Source organism: Falco naumanni, chromosome 9, assembly GCF_017639655.2.
Source record: "Falco naumanni isolate bFalNau1 chromosome 9, bFalNau1.pat, whole genome shotgun sequence".
Classification (NCBI taxonomy): Eukaryota; Metazoa; Chordata; class Aves; order Falconiformes; family Falconidae; genus Falco; species Falco naumanni.
In genome coordinates this window covers 23,405,358-23,426,450 of record NC_054062.1, presented here as the reverse complement: position 1 = coordinate 23,426,450, position 21,093 = coordinate 23,405,358, and the positions used below count along the sequence as shown (strand labels likewise).

At 46.5% G+C, this 21,093-nt stretch overlaps 1 protein-coding gene and 1 long non-coding RNA gene across 7 annotated transcripts in view; one reads left to right on the top strand and one right to left on the bottom strand.

Moving 5' to 3' along the window:
* Positions 1–15,687, bottom strand: part of NT5C2 (5'-nucleotidase, cytosolic II) — a 63,420-nt gene extending 47,733 nt beyond the window's left edge. The window contains exons 1-2 of one of the 6 annotated variants that reach the window (XM_040606917.1): positions 15,606–15,624; positions 6,552–6,628 (exon numbers count right to left, since the gene is read on the bottom strand). The gene's annotated coding sequence lies outside the window, so the exon portion shown is untranslated. The other 5 variants (XM_040606915.1, XM_040606916.1, XM_040606919.1 and 2 more) reach the window with 5 other exon arrangements.
* Positions 15,688–15,792: 105 nt separating this feature from the next.
* On the top strand, positions 15,793–19,572 carry LOC121093940. The gene is made up of 2 exons (XR_005829693.1): positions 15,793–18,314; positions 19,092–19,572. It is a non-coding gene; the product is annotated as an uncharacterized LOC121093940 (long non-coding RNA).
* Positions 19,573–21,093: the final 1,521 nt, after the last annotated feature.

The following is a 21,093-nucleotide window of genomic DNA, read 5'->3' as shown; positions in this document are numbered from 1 at the left end:
AGTCTGAGTTCCTACCACTGCCAGGATGAATCACAGAGATACACTGCATCTTCTGGCATCAACCAGCAGACACTGAGAAGTCAGCTAAAAAGTGTATTAAATATAATTTCATGCTTAACATTGCCAGCTTCATACATATAAGCATGCCTTGCTATACATGCCCTACTTGAAACTGCACAGGAGGAATAATGCCTACAGATACACCCTTAGCAAGCTCAAATCTTGACACATTTCTAAACATGTCTGACTTGTGCTTCCTCCAGGGGTCAAAACCTGTGTTGACCCCTGGCTCTCCCATGTTGCACCCACATTCCCAGCCTATTCACTTGCTTGCCATGCAACCACTTCAGTCTCCTCTTCAACGCTGCCACTCAGGTGCCGTGCTTGATCTCACCTGCCCTGCCCACACTGAAGCTCCCTGCAAAGGCAATGCATCCGTCTAACATATAAATGCCAATAGTTACTCCACTTTCCCTAAGGTGCCAGCCCCTCGATGACTCCCTCCCTGGAACAGTCCTTTCTATGCAGGCTCCCATCTCAGCCAAGGGGTGACTCAATGAGCAGCTGGAGGCCCACGAGCAGTGTCCAGGAGGGAAGAGCCCTCAAACACTCCACGAACTCAAAGTCTGTGCGTTACAAACTCATTGAAGGGGTGTGGCAGACAAGACAAAGATGAGACATCTTGGGGCTGCTAGAAGGCAAGGTGATGCAAAATTTCTGGAAATAAAAATGTCAACTAATGAGAAAAAAAAAGTCTGTTAAGTGGCATTTCTGAAACCCAGAAGAACTATTCACATGAGCTAAATACTGAAATCTCTGCTCAGGCTCTGCTTGGGAAGAACACCACAGAGAAAATGGGTGGGGGACTCCGCAGTCCACATTTTCCTATTCCTGATAACTCAGAACTACGCATCCCAGATGTACAGAGGTCTGCATGATCACAGAATCCAGGAGTACCATCACAACACACTGGAAAACAGGATAAACTGTTCCTTGGGCTCCTACCAGTAATACAAAAAAAGAAAAAAATCTTGTGACAAACCAGTTTGCAAAATTGGGTGGAGGTCCCACATTTGCAGAGCCTTTCTAAAGAGAAATCTTCCCAAGAGAGCAGAGGCACTACGGAACAGAGATGAAGAGTAATGCAGAAGGGGTAGAATTCCTCAAGAAATGTCTCTAGCTTGCATTTTTTTAAAAAGGATGATAGTCTGTTAATCCCTTGATGGTAATAAAGCACATCCCATTCAATTTGCTACCAACGATAATGTTAAACAACACACAGAGATTAACACGTTTAACCAGCCAATCCGATAGCCTCCCCAGGAACCCCAAAATAGCCTGAAATATATGCAGCTAGCTATGTCAGCTTTACCTGATGGCAAACCTAGGAAATGTACTGCAAACGACAACACTGGATTCAGGTAACAAAGAATTAGAAGACAAAAATATAATCAGTCTTGGTCAAGGTATCGGCTACATTGAGTATCTGGATCACATCTACAGATTCTTGAAGAATGAGAACTACCTGTACTGACACATGACAAAAGCCCCAAAGCAGTAGGTTTCTGACTTGCTCCAAGCCGCAGGGACTGCATGGATGTCGAACCACACTCCAGTTTTATTCTGAATTGCAGCGTTGCACACCAGCTCTGTTAGTTCACATACGTTGCTTCCCTCTCCCCCACAACCCTGGGATGACAATTCAAACCATTCTGTGTTTTACTGCCAATGCTTCTGCTTAATAGCCAACGGCAGACTGTTTCCAAAAGGTGTTTTCAATCAGTGATGCTTTTGGAAAATTAGTATGTCCATGATGACATCTCTGACTCCACTGGATATATAATATACCAATTGTATTCCAATAATTCCAAATATAAGCAGTGAAGCTTGTACATTCCCTAAACCAGAAAACTGACTTTTTTTTTTTTTCTCCTCTTTGTGCCTGAGTTAAGTTCTTTACTTGAAGAACTTCCACCTCTGCGTGGCTGCCTCTCTGACAGCAAGGCTTCAGGTTCCTGATGGCAGGAAGGACAAAATACACTCTCCTCATTAGAATATTAATTTACTTGCAAGAGACACTTCAAAGCATACTCTCAGCTCATGATAATTAATACTTGAGGATGGCTTTAAGCAGGATAATTCTGTATGCCCATTACAGGGTATTAAAGAGGTAGAGATCTGCTGTTAAGAACCTGTTAAGCTTAATCACAGACACATGTGCTGAGCTTACAGTAGATCCCACCTGCAGTATACAAAGAGCTATCGGATTACATTAGATGGGTAACACTCTCCTTCCTCCATGGATTGTACTAACCCTCCCACCTCCAAGCTTGCCACTTCCAACACTGGCTTTGAGTCCTCCTGCAGGAAGGTGGTAGCTGTTTCTCTTGGGCACCACCACAGTGCTGACATCAATGAAACTGCTTTTTCCAAGAGCATGCTTTTAGGGAAATTGGTGAAGCATTCCCAGTGACACGTTTATTTGACTGTGGTCTGACTGATAGATGGCAGTAACTCATGGGTTATTTCTGGATGGGTAAGGTATAAGCAGGGAGAATGCTACTCGTGGCTTATTTTAGGATATGGTTTAATTTCAGGCTGAATTTTATCTCTGTCATGAAGCCAGATGCTAAAGTAATGGCAATATATCAAGTAAGTTATAAAATATATTTAACAAAATGCTGCTTATTTTACATGGATTTTTTTTATCAGATTACTTCTACTGACAACCATATCCACAGAATGGCTGCACAGTGCCTAGAGCTCCAGTAATAACCCAGGACCCAAACGCATTAGACACTGAAAAGCACAGGGAGATGAACCTGGGAGTTTCTTTGGGTGACCATCCATTTCTATCCCAGGAGTTCTACTCATTCAGAAACCTAAGGAGCACTAGTTATTTAAAATATTTTAAGCATTATTTAATTATCATCGATTTTATGAAGGGTTAGAAAAGAATTTGGAAAACTACGAAATCCACAGTGCAACTCTGTAAAGAGCAGACCTCAAATCTGACACTTTCTTGAGTACCATGAGACCATCCATTCTCCTCATTTATCTGTAACCGAGTTTACTGCCTTGAAACGGGAAGCACAAATTCTCCAGTGAGCTAATTAGTGTATTTTCTAGCTTCCATATAGCTTGTGCTTCTCAGTATTTCCTGCAGAATTACCATTTTAGTTGTTTCCAACACACTGCTTCTTACAGTTTGTTAGAGGTAATGCTAGTTCTCCATTTATCTAAGTCTACTGTGCCCTGTATCGTCCCACTGCTAGAAAAAAAAAAAAAAGGAGGAGGACCATACTTCAGGAATGTGAGACTTGAAGAGCAAGAGCTATGCCAATGAGAAGAATCAGCAAACTTGAGCTGTCAAAGAAATGTTGTGATTGCAGGTCAGATATGATCCTTGGATGTACAAGACTACCAAGCAGACTCCATGTGTCTGCTTCTTCATGTCACCACTACAAACACTGCTGGAAAACTGTCTTCAGCCAGCTGTCCCCATTCAAGAACAATGCTGACTATATTGGGGAAGGAAGCAAGGCTGGAGTGGAAGATTGCCGATTTACAGAGAGTGACTCTGCAGGTGATTTGAAAGTAGTCTTGAAGTATTTACGCACAGGAGAACGCAGCATGTCTGTGGAGGGCTCTCAGTCTAGCAATCACAGAACAAGAACCCATGACTGGAGATTAAATAAATCCATACAAAAAATATTAACAGCCAGGACAGTTAATTATGAAACAACACATTTCTGAAGCAGTTTTCCCATCACCAGATGGCTCTAAATGAAGCAGGGGTGTGATGTTTAAATCAGCCCTTTTTCACAGAGTCAAGAATTAATGCAAAAAAGTCAATCAATCCAAGCTACGCAGCAGGTCAGTCAAACTGAGTATTACACATCTTCCTCACCTTATAAATCAATGTATCAGTGAATAAGAGGTTGAAGCACAAGCAATATTGGAACAAAACCTCTAGAGAGAGGTTTCACCTGGAGAGAAGGTGAACGGACAAACTAAGGCTCTTCTGAGCCAACATCAGTGTGAACTGTGCACCCTAACAACCCTAGGAAACTCACTGACTTGGGAAAAGGTCTTCAGCAGCCTGCAGCAACCTCTGCTGCAGAGGTTCCCAAACTGCTGTCCAACTGATTGCCTGCCAATAGCAAGCACAGACCTGGCTAAGATGATGTTCTCACTGCTTTTTGTTTCCAGCTGTTAAATTCCAGTAAGAAACACATAACATAATTCAAATATTTTACTCACACTGTTTTTCCCATAAGCAATTGCTCTAGTTGCGCAGGGTCTTGAAAGATTAAAAAATACAGATTAATTTGATTCCTCTGTTGTAATACACTCCACGCTAAAGGAAATACTTGAGTTCCCATGTATTTGCTTTAGCTGAAAACCGGGAGGAAGCTTTGATGCAAATGTCCATCACAATGGAACTCAATATTTGACTGGTATCTGTAAATACTAGTATCACTGCAATATTTGACTGGTATCTGTAAATACTAGTATCACTGCAAAGGTGAAGCATGACAGCGTGCTAGTCAAGCTGCAGGTTAACGTAAACAGCACAAAAGGCAGAAATGTCAGCATGTAAGTGAACACATTGAATTCTGCAAATCAGAAAGGAAAGTCAAGATAAACTTTTCTATTCCAACTCTGTTCTTTTACATCAGAACAGTCTGAAGTATCTTCAGCACAAATAAACTTGCTGGGAAGATGAGCCAAATTCAGCCCCAGTACCCGGCAACCACAGCATTGCTCCCCCTTCTCAAAGGAAACTGCCAACTTCCTCCATCCCCCTTCAGCTTGTCACCCCTAAGTAACGCTCTTTGGTGTTCAAACCTGTGCAAAGATCGATTACCACCTCACGACAGCTGAACACCTCTGTGTGAGTTACAGTTCCCAAAGAGAACAAGATGAGGCATGCCATCCCCTGAGAGAGAACTGGAAAGCCATCCTTCCACATACCAATTTCAAACCAAGGATCAAGCCACACTAACCTGCTATTAAGGATTATACAACAGTAGTTCTTTTGGCAGCAGATGACAGTGTTTCAAAACAATGACGCTCTTCATTAGATTCCACTGTGTTTCAGAAAGCAAACACAGACTTAACGGGCCTTTCCAGAAGCGTGGTAGCAACCGACAAAGTACATGAGATGCACAACTCTGATCAGTAGCACAGTCATTCTTAAAGCACACAACTGGGTCAGCTTGGATAACACAAACAGCCAAAAGTCCTCTTTATCTTCTAAACACTGAAGGTGAGGGAGGACATTTTTATTGGCTTTCCTTACAGACTGTGCTTACTGGTGAAAAACTCCTGTCTCTGAAGATCACATCCCTGCTTCATTAATATTTTATAGAAAAAGTGAAGACGCTGAAAGCTAATTCTTGCTTTTTTCTAATCTTTGAAAGTAAAAGGAAGAACGAGGATGATTTTTTAGATACATTTGAACCCTCTTCCATGTAGGACGGGCTCTCTCTGCGTGTTTATGGGCTACATAAACAGATGTAACAGTAGAATCAGTATCTGAACCATCTCTGCATGCTGGAAACATGAGTTCACATCTCCTTCCAGCCTTGACTGAAAGCAGTCCCTGCTCAGCCCAGGTGTGGATAGCCAGCTGGCTAGCCTGCATGAGTCCCAAAGCTGTGGACACAACACTTGCCAAGGGATGTGCTGCTGAGTAAAAGAAGCTGGCATACTTGAACTGGGGAACACTGGCTCCTCTGTCATAAAAAAGCTACTGAAAATAAACACTGAGATCAACAGCTGAAGACAATCCGGTAATTCAGAGAGCTGCTCTATCGAAAGCAGTAAGAACATTTTTTTCCATCTTATTTTCTCCCCCTGGTTCTGTTGAGGAGGGAAGTAATGGAGCAGCTTGGTGGGCACCTGGCCAAAGTCAACCCACCACACAGATAAACACATCCTTCCAAAAGAAGAAGGATAAGCGGAGGACTATGGAACTAAGCCAGACAAGGAGAGAAAGCCTTAATACCCAGCAAGGCCACAAACTTCATATGCAAAACTCAGCCAGTTTTCAACTTGCTGTTTGTCCACAAAACACAAACAAGATAAAGTAATGATCCTCTTCAGCTCTAAAGGGCACTGTGAAGAAAAATACAGAAATCATTTAGTAAAGAGGATTCTTGATTCTCAGTTACCTTAACATACAGGGCTACAGATGCATCCTAGCCTACTACAGATTTCACAGGCTTCCTACTTTTGTCCTTAATAATGGTTACCCACCTCTCTTCCAAGAAGCCTTCCCTGAGCTGATCAAGCCTTTCAGGTGAGAAAAGCAAGAGCCTTCCGCATCCAGGCTCAGCTCATCGAAATCGCTCCTGGGCTGGCTCTAACACTCTCAAATGAAACACTCGCAAAGGCCAGAAGTACAACTGCTTCCTTCATATGTTCCTCCTAGTTCAGTAACTACAGGTACCCCTCACCTGAGCCACACAGAAATCCTCTTTCTCCCCAGACCAGAGGTTGGACATGTACTTATCACTCATCATGGAGATCAGAAAGGCACATACCCAAAACTTTTTCTGCACTCTGTTCTTCACAAGCAGTCCCACACAGCGGCTCCTTGCCGATGAGAAGCTACACAGACCTACCAAATGAGCAAGCACAGAGATGAAAAAACAGGGTACATGAAGTCTGTACGTGTTTTGGAGTGCTCTTATTGTGTGAAGTTCCCCTCCGCATAAAGAGCACAATTCATTCCTTTTCTGACCTGTTTTTTTAATCAGAGGCAAACATAGTAATTATAGTCTGCCCGATTACAAATGAAATTACAAATCTGTCCTTAGGGCACAATAGTGTCCCCACCTAGATGTTATCAGTCTCAAAATCTCATTTAATCTTGACAGATGTGTAGTACCAAGGCACCACTGCAGGAAGCTCTACAAGTAAATTAATTTTACAAGTACTTTCTCAGCAGCATTCCCATGTTCTTCCAAAAGACTGCTAATTCATACAGCATTTCTGAAGCAACCTACATAATTTAATCAAGCAGTAAAATAACTGAACATCTATGATGACTCTGAGCTTTTGCTAAGTCTCTGGCTTCTCTTTGATAACCTGTCTCAGCTTTATCAAGTGATTCCAAAGGCCTACATTATACCGTTTTCCAACTGTGTCAACTTTTTTTCTTCGGAAACTTCTTACTACCCCCTCCAAGCAAAACACAAACCACCAAGTTCATTTGGGGAAAACAAAGTCATCTTTCCACGGTTGCTTCAGTTCACTGTTTTTTAATACATTAAATCAATCCTGCTGATATAGGAGACTGTTCCCTGGCAGGAGTTGAGGAGGACATACATAGCACTCTCTCTGTACTTGTCTCAGCATAGACAGTACTCAGAAGGAACACACATGAAGTGACAGACCTACTCCATCAGCTGTGACCTAGAAGAAACCTGTCAGCCTGAAGGGTGAGAGAACATTAACAAACAACTAAGATAGCATCATCAGCCAGTCTCTGTTATCCCAAAACCATAGTTGAGTTGCTGACCTGACAATGAACCTTCCCCCTGGCTGGGACTTCTCTCTTCAGGGAACCTCAAGGATCTCACCAGTGTAGACTCGAAGACTCATTCAGCAGCAGAGTCTTGTGCTCCGTTGCAGATGAGCAAACAGTTTGGAACTCCTGTTACAAACCTTTAAAAATGTTTGTCCCAAGCAGAGTAGTACAACAGCCCTGGTTCACTGAGAAGGACTTCTTTTTCAGCATGTTACCTGATCTACTGTAGCCACTAAAAAAAAGCTGACCACACACTCAGCCAGCACAAAGCCTCCTGTGCAGCCACAGAAATGCCTCTTTTTAACTGCTTTCAAAACAGCAATTGAAAAAACTCCCAGCCTGGCTCTGAGCGTCACAATGTGGGAAGACAGTAGCTCTCTGCATGTCCTAACCTTTCCAATATTTGTTCTTGACCTCAGAGCGCACATCGATTTGTGAGGACTGAAAGTGCTTTTTATTACTGTCTTTGTTAATATCTACTTGCTACGTGTCTGCAAAGAAAAATGAGTGGTAGATGAGTAAAACATTGTTAGTTTTTCATCATCCGTTCCCTCCTGATTGCTCAAGTTTAGCAAGCAGACTTTTTTAGCCTTGGCTCATAAAACTGCTAGTGCAGTATTGCAAGAGAAGTTTAAATGCATGTAAAACAAGAGGTTAAGAACCTACCTAATCTATTATCACATGCAAAAAAATAGGAAAGGTTAGATTACAAATGTGTCAAAGTCTTAGAAAGTCAACAGCATTACTTCTTAGGATCAGAAGTGAGGAAGTCCCCAAATTATTGCAGGCTACATACAGATATTTAATCAGATCACAGCAAGTAAAGCTTTTTCCAATTTGTATAAAATTTGCTGATAAAATATCACACACATCTGCTGATGATTCCAGCAATGGCATACCCACTCTCTATAAAATCAGCCCATTTCAAAACCACTATAAGGAGGATACCAACGAACACCAGACCATGTGTGAGATATTCTGCTCAAGATGTCTACAGTCACCAAGTGGTTAATGGTATGGGCAAGCAAATGCCTTCTAGAGGCTAAATTCATATTATTAACCAAAAAGGACTTAGCAGAAGAACATCTGGTATCCTAGTCACCACCTAGCAGTGACACTTTCAGGTATAGGAAGCATTCTGAAGAACAGAGAAAAGGGGGTTTGTGTCTACTTGAACCACTTAATAGCTTCAGGCAGCAAATGCTCATTTTTATAATTTTTCCTTACCTGAGTTCTGTCTAGCCCTGTCAGCTGCAGCCCTGCTTTTAATTACAGGTGTAAAAGGTCTGCTGAACACTTCTGCCTTCAGAGAGACCCTGTTCACCTGTTTGTACATCCCTTTAGGCAATGTTTTATTCACCATTTTTTAACAGTCATGTGGAAATGCAGCATCCCAAAACACTGAAAGACACAAAACAGGCACTGCCTTGCTGACCTGCCCTTAAACATCACTGGTGCACCAACTGATGCTTGCGACATGAAGCGGAAAATGAAATCTGACTCCTGCCTCAGTTTCCAGACAGCAGAACTAACAGATGATTTACCAGTCTGGCTTGCTTCTATGTTAAATTCCTCTTTCCAGCTTCACTCAGCCACTTGTATTCAACGATGGGAATACAGGAATTGAACTGGAAAAGCAGTTTCCAGGGTCAGCCTCAAGCTAACTGGTGCTCAGAACACCTGCAATTTATGTTCAGCTGAACAGTTTTTTTCTTTAGGGAATGAACACATCCCAACCTAAAAGCACACAGAGAGAATAACATTATACAATTGGAACTGAACAAGCAATGAAAAAGAAGCAACTATGCAGCTATTACGGATATCTGTTCTTAAAAGGTCTCCAGGGTGCCAGAAAGGACATGATTTAACCAGGACTTGAAGCCCTAAATCTTGCATCCCCTTCCTGTGACTTCAAAGGCCACTTATGTCTTTGCATAGTCTTGAAATGGAATTGCTTTGTAATATCCAAAAAGGCGACTTGGAGAGATTAGAAAGAAACATTAGAAACACCTTTGCCAACATGTTCAGCTTTTCCTTTGAGGGGGGAAAAAAAAAAAGGTCTCTCAGCTAAAGATGGAGAATGCAAAAGAAATCAAGATCTACCAAGATTATTTATTTTTAATTGCAACTGGTTCTATTTATTAACTTTCAAAATTACCTAAGCAGCCTGTCATTTACTAGAACTTATTCCTAGATGTTATTATTGGTAATTGCTGTGTTATGATTACAAAGCACTGGCATAAATCTCACTCAGCACCTCTTTGGGTTTCTGAGGTCAGAATATTCACATGCCCTTCTCTGACCCCATGTTCCTAATTATTCGCCATGCATGCCTGTGTGCAACTCATCACCAACTGTAACAACCCAAACACCAGCTGAATTCAGCTGGTCTGGAGATTTTGGTATGCTTTATGCTAAAGCACTGGTCTTCAGTCTTTTGAATTTACCTTCCTTTCTAGGTTACTTTAGAAGCCAACAAGAAAGTTTCTCTTGTTATATACTACGCACTACAACTGATGCAAATGCCAAGAGGAGCGTGGTCCAAGTAGTAAAGTATGAGTTGATTCCCACCCACAGCTACCATTCTCCAAAGGAGATGAGGAATACTGATTTCAGCAGCAAACACTGCCCGAACAGCTAAACGCTTCCTCCCAAGCCCAGCACGCCGCCGGGATGCAGCTGTTGCTACCGCAGCAGTGCGGGCAGCAGCTCGCACCAGAAAGGGGCAACCCACCCAGAAGGTCCCACAGGCCAGACCTGGCCACCACAACTGCCAAAGCTGGACCACCCCAGCTGGAAAGTATTTTGGGGAAGTGTACCTTCCTGCAGGGTTCAGCGAGAATTTGCTTCCTGAAAATCTAGCGAGAACGTATCTGGGTTTACGTATTATGCCAATGTTAACAGGCAGAACTACAAGGCCTGGGTCAAAGCCAGCTAATCCAAAGGCCTGTTCTTAAGTAAACAGTGGAAAACCACTTTACTTCAGAGCCTCCCACAGAAACCCGTACAGGAAATCTCTGTTTTACCCTCTCCTCTGAACCAATTGTGCCAAGCAAGGTTAAATGATAATCTTGTAGTAAGCGTATATGCAAAATAGTAAGCTTTGTTTGAAAATATCTGGAATGCAGCTGGGAGCTGTGAATACTCTGTATCTAAATTAAGCTCAGTTTGGATCATATTATGACTTCAATGACGTGTTTTTAAATAAATCACTTGTGGTGAAAAGAACCAGAGTGGTAGTTTTGGAGACAGCAACTCTTATTTACAGGACAAGTAGAACACAAGCAGTACCAGAGTACATTGTGCCCACAGATCTGTTTCTACTAACTTACTTCACTTTGGAGCCACCTTCAAATCTCAAAAGAATCACATCTCCTTGGGCCTCCCTTTCTTCTTCCATCCACCTACAGAAGTTCTGCCCACACATCCTTTAATTTAAAAAGATAAAACAACAGGTTGCTCCTGTCCTGGCATAATTTCTATAGGTATCTCATTACTGTGACTCCTGCTCTCCACATTTAAACAGGCTCACACCTTTGCAGAATTTGAAGCAGTTTTATCTGGTATGATGCACTTGGTAAGAAGCCACTTGTTTTCGTGCTTATGTGTCAAGAGAAGGTAGCATGCAGATAATCACAGTGGCATTTCCAACCTCCCGGGTTTAGTCAGAACTTTATCTCTAATGAAACTACCAAAAAAGGGCTGGCTGTGCTGGTAAATCCCACAGCAGGTATTCATGCCCAGAGGGTGATAAACTAAGGTCACCAGCAAGCAACAAGTTTAGCCTCTAGCATCCTGTACCAGACTTGAAAAAGGGATAGGACTAAGAGGGCTGGCACTCAGCCATTCACGACTCTTAGATTTGGCAGCCCAACTGTCCAGGAAGTAAAAGCAAATCTGCTTTTGACTTTACAGTAAGGTGCACGCTGTCACACAGTCAGGTAGTATTTAAGATTCGACACAGACTGCTGTGGTTTTTTTGAGCTGAATTACTCAGGCCCCCTTGATCTCATGCTGTCATATAAAAAATCAGTTTCTTCTAATATAGTTTCATACAGGCAGGTCTCCAAAGCACCCCTTTAGCCCTGCAAACAGAGACGTAATGACTATGCTTATGTAGGCAGGTTTAGATTATCAGTTGCATACAGTGGCTACCTTGAATACCTGCGCAATTTTTTCCAGATGTTGCTTAAGGTCTATTTACCCTACATGAAGTTCTATTTATTGTACATGCTGGACTCTCTCTGTGGTTGTGTTAAGAAAGCAGACTCATATTATACATGCTCTCTATGTAGAGTACACAGTCCAAGGTTTTAGGAACCATTCCAGTTAAGGAGTCACAATGACTAAAAAGCAAAACACAGCTCACTGCTACGAGCATCATAACCATGACACATAAAAATAATTTCTTTAGTAGCAAAACCCAGACGTTTTACAATAGGAAATATTTATATGAATGTGCACTTTGAAGATACTCAAAGAATAAGATATGCTTCAGCAGAGAACAGCCAACTTTTGAAGACTCAGACTGTGGCCATTTCAAATACCATTTCAAATTATATTCACGCTGCTGACACTATAAATAAAATTTAAAAAGTAGATGCAGTACAGACAATAAGTGAAGAATTCCCACACACTGACTTGGTAACATATCTCATCCCAAACATATCCCGAAGAGCAAGACAAGGCTTCCACTCCCGGGCACATTCTGTTCAGTTTTCTGTCCTATTATTCTCACTGCTAAAGAAGCCACAGCTGTTTTATATCAGGACACCCAGTGTTCATGAGCCACCCCGAGGCAAGGACATGGCATAGAGCAGGCACTGCGAGCTCATCCCAAGGTACATCACTCAGGCTGTCCTCTGCTGACATATAGCACTGTCCTCAGTTTCCCTCGGAGTAGAGCTGAAGTGCCTTGCTCTCTTCATGGGTTTACGCTGGATGGCATAGAGTATTTCTTATCCTGAGGCAATTAGTTACTGAGGTGTTCTTTCACAGGAGTGAAGACAAGGCATGGCCCTGCCAAACAGCAAGCCAGTTCCTATGACAACTTTCCACTGCAGCCTGGCTGGAGACCATTAATTCACCTTCCCCAGGCCAAGCAGCTTCTACGTGGTAATGTTATTTGGTTCATCACAGACCTCTGTACGATTTTCACCAGTGGCCAAGCAACGGCAGGTTGCATGGTACTGAACCACCCAGATGCCACAGCACTCCCCAGTTTCAAATTCCTACAAAAGAATGGGTTCGCTGAATGTGACTGCATGACCCTGCTTCTGTCTCTTGGCCAGGATTTTCAGGGCAGAGCTGCAGTCGGCCCTTCTTCCTGCATCTCCTTGCAAGTCAGTATCTACAATTTCTGTAGGATTCAAAGGTTGCAGATCATCTTAGTTTGTCCTGGAGCACCACAATCCTACTCTGCAGCCAGCCCGGGGCCCTCCCCAGATAACAGCTCATGCTGCAAGCTAACTAATCATCTGTCAGTTTTAACCGAAGCATTATTTTATTAAGCTGAACTGCAAATAACAGGTATGATGTGAGCAAATAAAACTATCTGCTTTTTCAATAAGCATCAGTTAAACATCGTATTCTAATAACTTGCTTCCCTTTTACTTTGGACACAAAAATACTATACTAGTGTATTTTTAAAGGAAATAAAACACGCCTTTCAATGTTTCCTTGAAGAGTACAATACCACAGCATTTACCAGTAAACACTACACAAAGGTTTCTATTTTTTCAAAAACAATCATTCCCCTGGAAATTAAAAAAAAGTCTAGGATAAATATTTCTAGTGATTAAAGGAAGGGTCTGTCAACTTTCAATTCAAGCTATATTAGGAATCAAATATGACATGGAGTAACAATTCAAGGGAGATTTATTATTATTACTATAATAATAATAGTAATAACAAAAATATTTAATAATAATAATAATAATAATAATAATAATAATAATAATAATAATAATAATAATAACAACAACAACAACATTGCCTACAAACTGGAAATTTGCCTGGGAAAATTTCAGCTTGCATCTGATTTTTGCTAGCGTATATCCTAGAAACAGTGTATAACACTAATGCTACCAATGCAAATATACTAACAGGCTGTTAACTTCAAACCTCAGCTGAAAACATTTCTCCCATTCTTACAGTTTTTCTCCCCATTTATCTCTGCAATTGTACTTAATTCAATGGAGCATTTTAAATGTAATTCAGTGGCGCATTTTGCCATACAATTTGTTTGAATGACGCTATACAGAGTAAAGGTTGTATTGTACTATATAATGAAACTACATCTATGCTTGAACAAACTCCAACTGCTGTTAATCAAACCAGCAAGTTCCTGAATGATCTTTTGGACTCTGGACTAATGGCAATAGACGATTTTAAACAGCAGTTCTACTCTAAAATATGTTTAGGTTGACACAGGCTGACAAGGACTGTGACAGACTTCCAGAGCTAAGCTGATCGGTTTGCAAGTAAAGTGCCAGGGTTTTTCCCTCACTGCTATAACTACAAATTCAGCACACGAACCAAAGATCCAAACGTAGTTTTGAGTTTCATTTCTGGTTTTCAATAAAACCATGTAGGACCTAAAAGGACCTGAAAATCTGAAGATTAACTAGTGACCAGCTGGTATATGGATTAACACAATATATTTCAGTCAGTGCCAGGATATTGTTCTACACTGACACAGGGAACCATGTGGATAGGTAAGGGTGAGACGTTTCTAAGTGACTACTTAGAAAGCATTTTGCAGTCTTTGAGGTTCAAATGGTAAGTCTTCCAGAGCTAAAAAAAAAAATTAATCTTTTAAAACATAACTGGTTATGCTTTGGGAGGAATGTTCTCAGGACCACGTCAAAGAAGATCCTTAGTATCCAGCTTGGCAGCCTTTAGAAACACTACCATGGGAATAAACTCGAGGGTTTCATAATCTCAGTTAGTTCCAGGAATTTTTAAAACTGCCTGTGCTACAAGAAACAGTACTGCCCTATTAAGTCATCTAGTCTATCAGAAACCGGTGTGGGCTTGTTTCCGCCATACATTTTGCAACATCATTTTTGGCACAAAAGGGGGGATTAAAAACAAAAAAGCATAAGCAAAACGTAAGCAAAGCAGTTTTGCGCTGGCTTTTTTAGTTTATTTGGTGCCTCGCTCCTGGCTTTAGGTTATCAGCTCGAGCCCGATACCGCCGGACTGCCAAGAGCAACTCAAACGGAACAGAGCGGTGACAATGAACCCTCGCCCTGATGCAAGGCTGTCCGGGAAGCGCTCTGCCCGGAGCCGGGACCGGGCTCGTTTTCCCCAGCGAAGAAGATCGATGGCCTCCGCCCAGGTCTCCGCCGGGGCGGCGGCTACCGCGGGGGTAGGCTGCGGGCTGGAAGGCGCCGCCGGGACCCTCCGGCCCACGTGGGGGCGGAAGGCGGAAACGCACCCGGCGGTGCCGGCCCCGGCCCCAGCCCCCCCTGAGCGCCTGCCCCGGGGCACCGGCTCCTCACGCCGCGCCTCGGCCGGCTGGCAGGGGCAGCGCTCCCCGGCCGGGCCGCCCTGCCCTGCCCCGGGGAGCGGGCAGCTCCGGGGCGCCCCCCGCCGGGCGGGGGCAGCCTGCGGCGGGGAGCGGGCAGCCCGGCGCCCTGCCTGGGGGCGCGGGGGGTCACCCGCCGGGGACGGGAGAGGGGCCCCGTACGGGACAGGCTGAGGTAACGGCGGGGCCGCCCTGCCTGGGACGGCGCGGGGAGGCAGCGGCGGCCGGGCACGGCAGAGGGGCGGCCGGGCACGCGGGGAGCGGCCCCCGTCGGCATGCCCCCGCCGGCATCCCCTCACCGGCAGGAGGGGAAGTGCCGCCGGCGGGCACCGCGCTCCGCTCGCTGCCCCTCCCCGCCTCAGCCCCGGCCGCCGCGGCGGACGGAGCCCCCCCCTCCCCGGGGCGCGCGCCTGAGGGGAGCGGGGAGGGGGCGCTCCCCCCAACGGTCCCCCTCAACGGTCCCCGCCACGCGCCCGGCGCGCGCACGCGCACCCGCACGCGCGCACTGCCCCCGCGCGCCCGGGCCGCTCTCACCTCCTGCCGCGCTCGGAAGAACTCCCCGCACACTGCCGCAGCGCCGAGGCGGCCGCACTGCGCAGGCGCCGCCCGCCGCCCGCCCCTCCCGGCGGCAGGGACCGGGGAGAGTGTGCGAGCCCGGCGCTCGGCCGCAGAGCGGCCGCGGCAGGGAGCGGCGGCAATGTGCCAACCCGCGGAACGGCCGCACGAAGCCTCAGCGGCCCCCCCGGGGCCCGGCGTCCCTCCGGCCAAAACCGCCGGGGCTGCACCCCGGGCCCTGCCCTCCCGGCCTTGCGCCTCCCCGGCCCTGCCCTCCCGCCTGCCTGAGCCCCCCCGGTTCTGTCGGCTGGCCTCAGTGCCGTGCAGGCTGAAGGAGGCAGAGCTTTGGCTACAACAATGCATGAATTGTTTCATTTTGGGGGAAGCACGTCTGCGGCGCGGGCTGGGGTTCGGGGGTTCAGGGTGCACTCCATTCGCTGGGAGAAGGGTGGCGAGGAGGTCCGAGGAGTGGGTGGCACAGGGGTGATGGCTGGGGCCTTGGGGGACACCAGCCGCAGCGGCAGGAGGAGGGGGGTCCTGCCTGCCTGTCCCGAGCAAAGGTCTGCGGCCACCAGTGAGCAGGAGCCTGCGGCCCTCACGTCTGCGGGCATGGCGGCCCGGGCTGGAAAGCTTCAGGGGATGCTTGTGCAAAGCCAAAACACTGCTGTTCCCAACTGCACCACGCTGGGCCAGCACCGCCCCAAAAAGTGCCAGGCAAAACCAACCCTTCCCGGCAAAATGAACCTCCCTTTTTCTGCCCATTTCTCCTGATCCTGGAGGGCTGGAAACGGCCGCAGCCCCCGTGGGGTCCTGGCCACCTCGGGGTGGTGCCACCAGCAGCCAGAGTGGCCGCAGCCGTCCGCCTGCCCCAGCTCATCCCTGGGCCGGGTGGCTGCCAAACCGCCAGCACCCGGGGCCGGCCTCCCTTCCCGTGCCTCGGCAGTGGCCAGAGGCTGGGAATGCCTCCCCTCCTCGGGCAGCGGCCTTTCTGGCCCCTCTGCCACAGTCCTTCCTTTGTCTCCCCAAGGATGCTTCCCTCGGCTTTCCCTATTGCCCTCTGCTCTGCTCTGGGCAATGAGGCACTGGAACTACCCTCCACGGCACAGGGACATGCCATCAGACAGGGCTTTGCCAGCCCGGGCACATGTGGCCCATGTGGCCTTGCTCCATCACCTTGCCAAGGGGAAGCACCCAGCAGCATCAGTCTTTAATACACACCATTAGTTCTGGCCAAAGCAAAGCCCATTTTCAGCGCCGAGCTCAGCCTGCACGTCCCAATATCACAGCACCTACGCCGGGCATCCAAGCAAGGAGTTTCACTTGGAGATGCATCCACTTGTATCTGGGAGCTCGTTTCCATGTACCTTCATGTCAGGGTCCTGACTGTCTGCGTGCCTGTGCACCTTTCCAACACAACCCCAGAAGATGCACTGAAACCAACAAGGATGACTAGAAGTATGAAACAGCTTTTCCTTGAAGGAAAACTCAATAGACAAAAATCCTTCAGCCTAGGAAAGAGATTGAGAGGGGTGAGGCAGAGACCTGCAAAATTCTGCATGGGGAGGTGGGGGGGGGGATCCATGTCCAGCATTTCCACTGTGTTCCACAAGCCAGGGGCATGGAGTGTCCCACAAGCCAGGGGCATGGAATGAAATTAGCTTGGCAGCGGCTCTGACCTGCAAACAAATATGATGTTTTCTCATACAGTACATTATCAGACTGTGGATTGCAGAGCACAGTGGCATCCAGGACGTGAACTTGCACTGATTAGATAAGGGCCAGCTAACAGAGCGATGTGACTGCTGAGCAGGTGGGCCAGAGCCACAGACAGCCTGAACCACAGAAGTTATACCAGGGAAGCACAAATCTGTCACAGTCAGAAACAAACCCCTGAGTTAGAGGAATCCAGTACAGCCATTTTGCTATTTTTGTTAGTGGTTTTGTGTGTGTGCAACTCAGCAAATATATCCTTCTTTATATGTGTTTATCACATATGTTTTCTCCCTCATTTTGCTGCCTTTACCCCCACAGCTCTCCCTCCTGCAGGGGGTCAGACCCACCTGTGCTGCAGATCTGGCAGCAGCCCCACGGGAGACACTTGGATCTGTCTTTTTCCCACTGCCGGCAGGTATTTCCCTCTTATGCAGCTTCTGTGGTGAAGCCGGGTGGTGAAACACCTACCCAGAACATTAGTCTAATGGGGTGTGCTGGAAATGGGCCAGAAGGTGTGTATCCCATTGCTGTGTGTGCGTGGCTCAGAGGACGGCTTTTTCCTCTGAATCACAAGCCTGGGCAGATTGCAGCTCGGGAGATAAATCGTTTAATGAGTCTTGTCAGCAGGCAGCTGCTGTACAGAAAGGATCATGGAGTTTTAAGGAGTAGTCCTGCTGTCTCAGACACAAAGGCTTGATTTTTGAAGCAACTGTGAGGTATGGAATGGTCCTGCGCAATTTAATCCCTGATACAACCCACTGGGGTTCAGTAGTGTACAAATCTTGGCTATGGGACCATTCCTTTTTGCTTTTTCTCTCTGTTTTCTAGCCTTATAAAGTTTCTCCTGACGCTGTGTGTGTGTGTCCCAACAGAGATCCATGTGTTACTCAGGCATCGAGGTTTCCTGAGGCTGACAGCCCAGACACAGCCCTGGTTTCAGTTTGTGCCCACTTCCAGCTTGCCATCTCATTTCAGGTCTGACAGCTTGTCTCCAGCCTCTGGCCTTAGAATGTAATGTAATGGGATGGGATGGGGTGGGATGGGATGGGATGGGATGGGATGGGATGGGGTGGGGTGGGGTGGAATGGAATGGAATGGAATGGAATGGAATAGAATGGAATAGAATAGAATAGAATGGAATGGAATGGAATGGAATAGAATGGAATAGAATAGAATGGAATGGAATGGAATGGAATAGAATAGAATAGAATAGAATAGAATAGAATAGAATAGAATAGAACAGAACAGAACAGAATAGAATTTAATTTAATTTAATTTAATTTAATTTAATTTAATTTAATTTAATTTAATTTAATTTAATTTAATTTAATTTGGGGAAACTGGGGAATTTGGGTCTGGGTCTTTCAAGGACTTCACTCCAGTCTTCTGGGACATGGCTCTCTTCTCCAGAGTGCAGCTGCACTGCAGCTTTCCCTTTCACTGGGAGGGCTGTACAGCTCTCAGGTTTGTTGGCCAAGGCAGGCCCCAAGAGTTGGGTCAGGAGCTCAAGGGGTTTGCAAGGGAATTGCATTTGGGTGCCAGCTACCTGAGGTGGGGGTCCTGCTGCAGCTGCCTGGAACATGGGAGCACCCCCAGAACTGGCAATTCATGCTGAGGTGGATCCCAAGATCTTGGCCACCCTTTGCTCCTCTGAAAGAAGCAGCCTTCCAGCAAGCTGGAGCCACATCCTTGCTCTGCAGAACAGCAGCACTTACCATCATTTATTGACTCCAACTCCTTGTGCTCTTTCAGCTACAAGGTCCCAGCAGTCACACCAGCTGGCTCAGGTCCCACCTGTTCACGCAGTCTCCTCCTGTCTGTGTAGAAAGACTCCAGAACACCTCAACGTATTGGGAGGCAATGGAATTCAATCCCAGGCTCTTTACTCATGGACCTCAGCAGTCCCTGCAGACGCCTTTGCATTTCTTCTGCTGGAGGAGGTTGTGACACTCCTAGTGCCCCTGTTTGACTACATATGTACAGCAATGCTCACACAGCACAAGTGAGGAGGCCAGGGTAAGCTGCATTCCACATTTCCAAGACAAAAGAGAACCAGAGAAGCCTCTATCATCAGTAAGAAGCATCAGAGCAAAGTCATCAAAACAATGCCACACACATAACTAAGGAGAGCTGGAAACTTCTCAGTTATCTGATCAGTTATTTCCAGTAGCAGAAACCTGACTTAGGATCCTGTAATGCAAAGCAACAGATATCGCGGAAGTGGTAAAACATGCTTGTGTGTGAGGAGTAATGTGAAAGACCTGAAAAAAAACCCAGACCAAGGAGGGGATTTCTGCATCAGCAGTGTGAGCCAGGCAGCCCGGGCCAGGCATCGCGCCCCAGGGCCAGGGTGTCTGGGAGCCCCAGCCTGCTCTGCCATTGAAACACAAGCTACTTGAGTGATCTAAGTGTTGTAACCTCACCATCCCTGACCTAAAATGAGCTTCAGGAAAACTGAGTTTTTCCAGGAAAACTACCTGCAAGCAGGCTGGAGTCCTGGAAAAACCAGGCACAAGCCAGGTCTCTCACCCAAGTGTGCACATAGCTCATCTCTTCCCTCTGTCCGCAATGACCAACACTCCTCACTCCTCCTATGCCTGGTGGGACAGATAATATGGGACTAAGGTGGGGCATACACATGTGTGTGTTGATCCTGTCTCCAATTCCTGACTGCATGCGTAGGACCAGACTGCTCCTGCAGTGTGGGGCAGTGCTCTGCTAGGGCTGGGCTCACCTTACTCCCAAGTGAAAGGGATGTTTTCCCCATGGAAATGCCATTCCCATCCAAGCACGGCTGCAGGGATATGGGGTCCTGTGCACTCCAGCCAGGGTTACTTCCATGCTTGCAGGGCCTCCTCTGTAGCCACTGTTATGATTAACTTCTGATCCCAAGGAGATGTGAACCCCAGCGCCACCTGTCCCCATTTGGCTGGTCCCTTTGAAAAGCCACAGCTTTTTTAGGAGCCACACCTTGCTCCAGTGCCAGCCTTGGCTTGCTCGTCCTCCCTGCTCATCTCCTGCACCCCATCATGCTGTCCCCTAGTCATCTGTGAGGAGAAACAAGGACAAGTAAAAGAGTAAAGGAACTGGGCATCAGTGGAGAGGTCAGTGGCAAGAGATGTATAGCAGGAGACAGGATCTGGCTGCACATTTAATCACATTCCTCACATCTGGATCACAGTTTTTTAAACTGTTTTTCCATGTCACAGCTACATTTTGTGCTGCTGCTCCCAGAGGTCAGACACTTATCACTGGTCTCTTGGCAGGTCGTGCGCAGGGTGCCATGTTCCTGGACAGGGCACTTGTCTTGGAAGGGGGGTATAGGTGTCCCCTTGTTCCCATCAGCTCTGCAGTCCTGGGTTCTCTCAGCAAACCCGTGCCAGTGGGAAGGCCCAGCATGCTTGTGTGGACAGGAGATAAACTGAAGAGGCTCGTTCAGTTCCTGGCAAACAACCTGGAGGCAAAATCCAAAATCCTCCCCCATGTGTCCCCTGTGGCATACCTGGACTGGCAATGAGACTTTGCCCTGGGCACCCCCTCCTCCAGGCACGTCCCTGCACTCCAACTGTCCAGGGATGGGTTCATTTTAGCATCGGTGGGGACGGCTGGGGATACCCCCAGGAGGAGCGATTTGTGTGTGCATGTCTGTGCAACTGTGTGCCTGCCTGCCTTTTTGTCTCTGTGTGTCTGCCTGACTCTGTCTCTCCACCTGCCCATTTCTGCCTGCTTCCTTCTGCCTGCCTGCCTTTCCTCG